Here is a 10,103-nt window from a genome sequence, read left to right on the forward strand (position 1 = left end):
GGCCAGAGATTATGTTTTTGCCCCTGTGTGTCTGTGTGTGTTTGCGTGTCCAGAGCCGATCTCTACTTAACCAATAAACCACATTTGTTGTGCAGGCTGCTAGCAGGCCAAGGAAGTCAATCCCCAAACATTTTTCAAATCATCTTCATGGTTGCACTTTATAGCCCACTTTACATTTTGGCTTATCTCTTGAACCGTAGGTCATAGACTCAGAATCTTCTTTTTCCCTGGATTCCATGGTCCCTTCAAAACACACTTTTGTCCAAAAGTCTCTGGATGTATCATACTGTATCATATTTTTTATATTCCATACAGATTGGCTAGAATTGGCCTCTAAAATCTGTGGGAGGGGCAGGCCACTCCCTCACATTTGTGCCTTTTTTTTTATAGCAAACATCATGAAGGCATCATCTAATCAACCCCAAATTTTAATAATATATTGAGAGGTCTCTAAACATTGTAGACTCACTAATTGCGCCACAAATGTGAAAGAAACAGGATTTTTGTTCTTCATAAAATTAGGTACACGTGAGTCAAGTGATAATAAATACGAGAGAGAGAGAAGGTGAGAGACTCACTTTGATTTTTGTTACTGTATCAGACAGTGAGGTGTAAGTATTAGCATTAGTTGGATCGAAGCCTGTGTAGTGCAGGTTGTTTGTGTCAAGGGATTCTGGGCAGCGGAGCTGTCACGGTCCCCGCCAGTCACTGTAACTGATACTAGACACTGACACTGCTGACACTCGCATGGTCGCCAGGACAGCACATTGGCATTGCCATGGAGGTGGTCTGCTCAATGGTGCACCGCACACGTCTGTATATTGTGGTAGATACGGGTGGAAATGCTTCACTGCCCGAACCACAGGCAACAGCTCTTGTCGGGTTACACAGTTATTCCTCTCAAACGGAGCAGGTGCAGTACATGACCATGCTTTCTCCACTCTCCCCCTCTTGAGACAGCACTACTCAGACTACTCCTAGGACTCCATCATATCAGTGCCAACAATGAACAGCTTTTTGGGGTTGGAATATGCCAGGACAGAGGCTCCGTGATGCCTCCGACAGGTGATGAAAGGCGATGTCCCTTATATGTCAGCCGGTATTTCGGGGTTGGCTATCGCTGTGAAGTCCTGCATGAATGGCAATACTAGGACACCAAGCCCAGGAAGCTGCACAGGTCTCCAATGTTCCCGGGGGATTGACCAGGCTTTGACGTCAAGTGAGTGACTTTAGCTGGGTCGGTCAGGACCCCTTCCCCTCTCCTCTCACCACATGAGACAAAAATGCTGTCTTCCTTCGAAGGAGGTTGCTTTTCAATTCAATTCAAAGGAGCTTTATTGGAATGAGAAAACATACGTTTACATTGCCAAAGCAAGTGTCAAAATATAATAAAATATAATATAAATATAGTAAAAACAGTTGAAAATGGGGAAAGTATATACAGTTTCCCCTTTCCCTTGGTGGAGGTGGGCCTGCCCGTTGAAGGCCTTTAAACACATCCTGCATACTGTCAAGTATACCCTCTAAATTTGCTGCGTGAGCGAGGAGGTCGTCGACCACAAAATATATATATTCTCCTACATAAATTCTAGCCGCTAATATCACAACCAGGATTGTCGAAGCCGCTCTGTGGCTTTTGACCACTTAAACCCCATATGGGTAACCGTAGTCTCTCAATACTAGTGTCTTTTCCGTTTTCTGTTATTGTGGGGAAAGCTTTCGCTGAAAATAGTCGATCGACAAGCTCACAATGCGAATGCAACCGATGCTGGGGTTTAAGTGGTTAAACTTATTTTAAACTTGTATGTTTAAAAAATCATAAACAAGTGGTCATTTGTGGAGATTATCATGTTGAACAAAACATGTGAATACCATAAGGCATGGGTTTATTTCCTTCATTCATCCAAAACCCAATGTAAACATTCCATTGGAAATATGCGGTACAGCCTGAACCCATGGCAGAGGTAACTTCTGTGATGGCCTACAAAGAGATATGTCATCCCTGCAGCAATCTATTGGCAGCATGGCTGACATTGACTACATCCAGTGATTGAGGAAACAGAACCCTACACACACCAGTGAAACAGTTAGGGATTTGAGTAACCACAGGATGGCAGGCACCGCTGTTGATGTATTTTTCCCCCTTTTTCTAACTAAAACATATTTAGTACATCCTTCCAATTTATTAAATGCTGATTTCAGAGCTGGCTTAGGTTTTTGCAGCATCTGCCTTGCTCTGAAAGTGTGGCCAAGCAACGACTGAGCTCAGAGTCCAGGGTAGCCACCAAAAACAACATCTCGCACATACACACAAACATGGCCTCCCAAGTTAATGGGCCCCATGATATTAAAAATTCAACTTGTTATTTACAGCCAAGCACTGTGACATCCACCCATCGATGGAATCGGCAGCACTAAATCTTCATATGTCGGCTATTTTCCAGTGTATGTGTCAGTTCCTCTGAAGTAGTTTTTATGCAAGGAAGTGAAAGTCAAGGTCTGCAGATCATGCTGATCCTTTATACATATAAAAAAGGGTAAAAGGGAGTCCTGGGTTGATTGAGTCCAGGCTCAGCTGACTTTCCACACGTGGACCTCACATCACAAACTCTGCTACTTTTCATGCTAGCTACCCGATGCTAACTTTCAGTAATATATGGCCGCATTGTGTATTTATTTAGAATAACCAGATTTCTATATATTTGAATACAGGAAAGAAAGATCAGTGCATATAAGGGCTTATAAAAAATTGAAATGTCACGTGACAATAATTTGCAGAGGCCATGAAAGAATGCAGGTCCCTCCCACATTTTTCCACATGCTGTTCTTTTTTTCTTTTTTTCTTTCTTTTTTTGATGGAAGTGGGTCACACTCTGTTTGGGTTGGAAAAAGTTAGACTTCATTCTGGAGAGATTAAATCATTGGTAGAAAAGTCATAGGAGGGGGTTGGGGTTCTGAGAATAAGCAGTTTCACAAGACATCAATCATTTCCTATGGCAAAATTTCAGTCCTACCAGATGTGGGTAATATTTTCTAATCAAGTATCAACTGTTTATAATATTGAATGGGAAATTCATGGATGTATGTAGAAATGTGGGTGAGCTACTGTAGATTATGGAGATTTAGAAAAAGATAACCAGGGATTATCACAGTGTATACAATTTGTTTTGTCTATTTCTCAATTCTGATGCAAGTTAACTACTGTATATAGTGTAAAATAACACAAAAATGGTGAGTCAACCAGGTTATCAGAAAGCTCATGCTAACAATAGATACTTTTGCTGCAAAAAAATATTAATTGCAAACAGTTTTCTTTCCCAATGTCTCATTTGGTAGCCTGTTTTTAAAATGTCAGCCTTAAAATGACCAGGAGTTCCCAATATGTGACAATTTAAAAGTGTGGGGCTATTAGTGAGTAATGAAGTCTGTACAGTGTCAAAGCAGTTCACCCAACCAGGCCATAGACATGCAAGTAAAGACCTCATTCTTTTTATATGTCCATTTTTCCATTTAATGTATAAGAGGAATCCAAAAGTCTAATTTTCCAGTGAAGCATTTGGATGGTTATTCATCCAATCTGGACTCAACTAAAGCATCAGCATGCTATATTTACCCCATTATAGCCTTTTGGAAAAAGTTCAAATTTCTTACCATTTTGGGGGTTTATTGTTTTTGTGTTTTTGTTTTAATACTGTCAATTGTTGATTTGCAAAAACTTTCTCGTATATCAGAAATATTATACACTGTGAAAAAAACGTTTTTTTTAAGATGTCATCGTTTTTATTCCCCAAAAAGTTTTGTTATAACTCTTACGTGTATTGGAAGGCACACAACACTGTCTGGAGTCTGAAGGAGAATGAGCAAAGAATCCAGGGGGACATCCTGTATCCCTGGCAACCGGCTTAGAACTGCAGGGCTGCCTGGACCACAAGCCCATAAATAGAGGCCACAAACAACACAGAAAGAAAATGGCTTCCCCTTTCCAAACAAGGATTTTATAAAAGAGATATAATGGAAATAGAAGATCTGAGAACTCAGCTTCTCTGAGCCATAATATTTACCCAGCTATAAGATGACATACTGTAAGAGGTGCGCCACAGCGACACCCACTTTTAGTCGTTTTGGTCTCAACTTACTTTTGTTTTATTGGGGCTTGGATGAGAGCCGAGTTGCTTACTGTTCACCACTCTGAGATCATTCTGAAAGCTCTGCAGTATGAACCCGTTTTGAGACCCCGCTGAGACTTGCAATTATATCATCGCTTTGGCAAAAGAGCAGGTCACGCTGCTCACGCATCAACCTAATTCAACAGGCTACCCTGTAAGGGGAAATTAAGGGTTGAAGCGCAAGGGGAAAGAATTGGCATGGAAAGATGGTTTTCACTTCCTGGTCAAGTCACAAAGGCAAAGATCTGTATATCACAGTAAATAATCATTTACTCCCCCCTCCCCCTTTATCCAAGTTTAAAGTTATATGTAGGGTTAAGTGATTTTCTTTGGTTTAAATAAGTGTTAAATAGCTTTATATTCCGAGTACTCATTGCTATAGACTATAGAGTGTTTGTTCAGTAACAGGGCTCTTTATTAAACAGAAAATGCATTTTCAGGTCTGGATCCAATCAGGATCAAGACAGAGAACTCAGACAGGATACAGATTAAACAAGTGAAATTGGAAGTGATGACACAAAGAAATGAGCAGACTAAATTGGAACTGGAACGCTATAAAGATGAACCTGATAAATGGGTACTTTTTCCTGATTGGCTGAAATTTTGTCACCTACCTGGAAATGAATTTTCTATTTATTAAAGAGCTGGAGAGACGGGGAGACACCTGTGACTGAACAAACACTCTATAGCAGGGGTCTTCAACGTTTTTCAGGCCAAGGACTCCTTAGCTGAGAGAGAGATGAAGCAGGGACCCCCTGCTACATATTGTATAGTCTGGGAGACTTTGCCTCAGAGCCTGGACAGCAGGGGCGCGGCCACTGCGTTCTGATTCAAATCAACAGCCAATGAAGAAAGGGGGGCGGGATCCACATGCAGTGGGTGTTGCATGTAAATAGGAGCGACGGGAAGCAATTTCTCCTTGAGAAATTGCGGCCGCCATTGTTGTGTACTGCTGTTTGCCTCTTGTCGGACTTTTTAGACGAGTTGCACAGCTCTCAGACCGGTAAGAGGCGTGTCCGCTCAGATTCTGAGCGTAAGTTACATCCCGTCCACAAATACCAGGGCTCTGGCCCAGAAGTTTCCTCGCCCCTCCCGTTTGTATGCGAGAGCTGGCGAAAACTTCTGGGAACTCAGATTACATATTGTATAAAATTGTGTTGCACTTTTTCATAGATTTCATAGATAGACAGCTTCATAGACTTGCTTCATCCATCAGCGTTGGATTCATGTTAATGTGTTTTTTCAGACATAACTTGACGTTTGGTTCTGTACTTTTTTTCCTGTTATTTTTCCCATCTACACCAAACCTCTTCGCAGAGATTAGCCGATCTACAAGCTCACAAGGCATCACTGCGCGATGCGTTGTGAGCTTGTAGATTTGCTTATAATAATAGGGATACTAGGGTTCAAGTGGTTAATACATTTTGTATTATCTTTTATGTTCCTATCACACAAAGATTTGGCGGCCCCCCTGTAGTAACTCTGAGGACCCCCTGTTGAAGATCCCTGCTATATAGCAATGATTACTATCAGAATACAGTGCTATAACCTACTTTTATAAAACTTTTTGTTTTAACCAAATAATACTTACCCTAACTTATAACTTATACCCTTAGTATAATAAACTGACAAAAACAAGCAATGATGACAACAGAAATATGCAACAATCACGCAAACCAATTAAAAGATAAAATACTATATTACTATACTATAAACATCAAACAGTACAGTACAGATTTAATACTATATGGTTTAAAACATGAGCAGGACAATGACAGCTTATCCATTATCTGCCTTTTTCAATAGGGTAATGAAATGAGGTGTTCAGGTTTAAGTTTTCCTGCAAATCATTCCACAACCAAGCTCATCTGGCCTGCCTCGGCTCAAACAGCAGGTAACGTTACAGTATAACGCAACCATTTTTTTGTGAACATAAGTTATGACTACTCTGTGAAAATAAACACTAAACATTTATATACATAGGCAGCTTATAAAGACTGGCTTTATCCTGTATCAAAATTGCCTATAGAGGGTGGGTCAACGGTGGACGGTGGACGTCACAAACCTAACATGCAGACTTGCGAGGCGCACCATTGCTCCAATCCACACAAAACACTGTTCAGGGGGTCTACCATGACAATAGTCACACCAGGGTCCATACTGTACTGTATGTGGCCCCCAGGAACAGGTAAATAGCATCACCTTAGTCAAGCGGAGATAGGAAAAATCCTAATGTGGTTGATGTTAGGCTTGCACTGCAGTTACCTATTTACAGTAGGTGAGAATTATATGTTCTGACCTTTACTGGTAACCAAAATCGGTTTATTTAGCTACGTCTAGTCTCCACATAACCTTTTAGCATACCTTGGTCAGTGTGCAGGTCCAGAAGCTGTTAACGGATCATTGTTACTCCGTAGTGTTAACATGCATTATTATGTTTATGTAATGTAGTAAAGCAACATGGGAGGGTGTAAAAACTGCGGTAAATCCAGAGAAGTGGACAGCTGGACTTGGCTCGGCACACAAAGAGCAACCCCTGAGGGCCATGTCTGTTATGCTGTAGCTCTCAGTGTGTGAGTGCAGTGAGACAGATAGACAGAGACGGAGAGAAGGGAGGCGTGAGGAGTAGGAGCACCGTTTTAAAAAGTGTTGACAGATATAGGATTGAAGAGGTTTAAAGTGAGAGGAACCAGGGCAGACAAGTATGAATAGGGACAGAACGAGCGAGAGTAAAAACTAAACTAAACAAATTTGAATCGAATGCCAACCTTCTCTCCTGCATCTCCCGTCTCAGCCTTTCCAACATGTAAGTTGAAAACTCCTGAGTGGTATTTAAACTAACAAACTAAAAACATTTACTAAAACATTGAGGGTCCATAAGGGTCCATTTCTAGACCCACTTGCGGCAGTGTGTCTGTCCCTCCAACAGTCCCAAACAATATCTCAAGAAATACTGGCCAAATTGGCCATTTCTGTGCACCTTCATAAGCCCTACTGATGTTGATCATCGCATGGCCTTTCTTTTTCAGTGTATAGTCAGTTCCTCTGAAGTAGTTTTTATGCAAGGAAGTGAAAGTCAAGGTCTGCAGATCATGCTGATCCTTTATACATATAAAAAAGGGTAAAAGTTTTCTCGAAATCAGATTGAGCAGATTGGGCAGATTTCCGTGAAACCTATACTGAGCACATTCATATGAACATTTCTCTCATTATCTACCCTAATGACATTGGTGATCCTATGACTTTAACTTTAGTGCCGCACTTCGGCCAGGGTCTAGTTTGGTGAAAGGAGCCTCATGGGGGTCAGTCCTATGTTCCCTCATACCCTATGGTTGCTCAGTTTAGGATTAGGATCGGGGCTATGGTTAGGGCCAGGGTTGGTGCACCATGGGGGACCGGGCCTTCTGCTCAGCTGCTGCTCCTCGGCTGTGGAATGCCCTCCCTGACCATCTGAGAGCACCACAGTCCGTTTACGCTTTTAAAAAGGGGAATAAAAACCTTTCTTTTTAACAAGGCATTTGCCTAGATGGACTCAGTGATGCCATGTGTGTTTTGCTCAACTTTTTTAGACTTTTTCTTTTTCTGTGTATAGCTGATCTGAATTGTATTAATTTCACTTCATCTTTTTTGTTTTTGTTTTAATATGTAGCACTTTGAGATTTGGTTCAAATATAAAGTGTGTTAGAAATAAAATGTATTATTATTTAGGGTTAAGGTTGAGGAAACATAGGGTTGAGGGAACATACTGTAGAGCTAAGGGAACATACTGTAGGTGCGCACCCGCCGCACAGACTCTCAGGGCTGCTAGTGGGGTTTTTAGTCTTGTTACACTCTCAAAGTCAAATTAACGCTCTGGATTTTTCGGTGTATTGTCTCAACAAAGAACAAATGCTAAAAGGGGAGTGAACTGTCGAGTCTGTTTAAACTAAGAGGGAGATTAAAGAGGAACGAGAGGACGACCGGGAGACACATTATGGTGACAGGAGGGAAAGAAATGAGTGCCTGTGAGAGATGAGAGGAGACGAAGAGTCCTCCTCATGACATGAAGTGTTGGAAAGGGTTTTATACTCAGCTAGGGTTTCCTAGGCAATACTGCTGCCAACATTCCAACTTCCCATTTAAAAAGCAATGACGCTGTTTGTTAGAAAACTGTTGCTGTTTTGGGGGTTTATAATGTTAAGTCTATGAAGTACACACCGCACACACACACGCACACGCACACACACACACAGTGCACCAATCTGTAATGAAAGGAAAACTTGTATTTATAGAGGGACACTAATTTTCAGATAATTATGTCAGGCGAGAGCTGTATTGCCCCTTATCCCAATTCTGTCATCAGTTGCGGATGTGGCTGTCTAAAATGCTCTTTTGAGGTAGAAGAAACCCTCTGGAAAAGTAGTGAAGAATTTAAATTTGCCATCTTAAACTATAATGGAGAGACACTAAATATTGAGTTGATTGTTAATGGTTTTCCTCTGTAAATGCATGTGAGGTCTGAGGTGCAATTAACCTCTATTGAAAGTACACACGCGCACACATGCGTGCGCACTCGCACACACACACACACACACACACACACTCATACGCGCACACACACACACACAAAATTTACAATCCCTGATTGTAAAAGAACATTTTGTATGTCAGTTTTACACCAAATGAACAGACCCTCCCAAATCCAGTGGCTTTTAGGTAATACAGTTCTTTATTGGCTCATAAACCACATGGATTGCGTTGAGGATTATGCGTAATAGCGGCTGTGGTTTTGGCTTTCGCAGTTAGCTGAGCCATTCTGTCATCCTATCTCACATAGCCTGTATTTTCGATCTGATAAAGGGGCAGCGAATGTCCATGACTAAGTTATTGTGCCTTTATAGCCTCTGTTAAAGCACTAATGAAGTCTGCTTTAGACACTGGAATCGATTAATGAGGTTCCAGACTTCCATGCTGCCAGGACGGTGAACATAGAAGCTTAAAGCCTTGCTGTAAAGTCTTTGAAAGTTACTTCATTGACGTACTCCTTAAAACCTTGAATGTGATGATCCTCTAATAGAGGAATGATCGTTTTATTACAGGAATTTCTACTGTTACTTCATACGCTATAAAATCATCTGTGTTAATTTGTTAATTTGTAACTCTGAGAGTGTACTAATACATCTACACTCTCAGAGTTAAATTAACACTGAGGATTATCTGCAACAGAAATGGGATACAGCAGAGATACAGAGCTGGAGTAGAAAAAGTGAACCCTTAACTACCAACATCACTGCTTTTCCCCTTTGACTGACCAGTACAGTGAAATTCTCTGTGTTAATTGAACTCTGAGTGTCCAAATGCAACCGGTCCATTTGGTTACATTCATACACTCTTGGAAGTTACAAATCGATAAATTACCACTGTGGATCTGTGTGCCTGCTCTGAAATGCCATTCCTCACAAATCCTAATTAGTTCCGTTCCGCACTACTTTGAACCAGCAGCTGCTTTTTCGACTGCGCCATGACTGAGTGTAATAATGGCTGTAGCAGATACCCAACCTAAATGAAAACTTGAGGATTTTGCATGGTGTAATCAACTAGACATATGATCCAAAACCACAAGACATGGGTCAAATAGTATTGTCATATCGTTTTCAACATTTATTTGTGTCTATTTTGAAGCCAAATAGACAGTCACTACAATGAGTGCCAGAAATCGCTGACAATCACAGGAAAATATTTGAAAGTATATCGAGTGTACTTTTCCTGACTGACAACTCATGCGACATGAGATTAATTGTCCTGATGTGGTAAACCCTGCCCGTCTGCTCCTTCGATGACCTGACAGATTGTTTTCAGACTTTGGGCCTGGCTACAAACCATTGGATTCAAGTTCATTAAACCACCTCCACTGCTCTTGCCCTGTGCCAAAATTACTCAAGTTTTCTATTACTTCAT

Source organism: Gymnoscopelus braueri (genome assembly GCF_963280865.1).
Source record: "Gymnoscopelus braueri genome assembly, chromosome: 16".
Lineage (NCBI taxonomy): Eukaryota > Metazoa > Chordata > Actinopteri > Myctophiformes > Myctophidae > Gymnoscopelus > Gymnoscopelus braueri.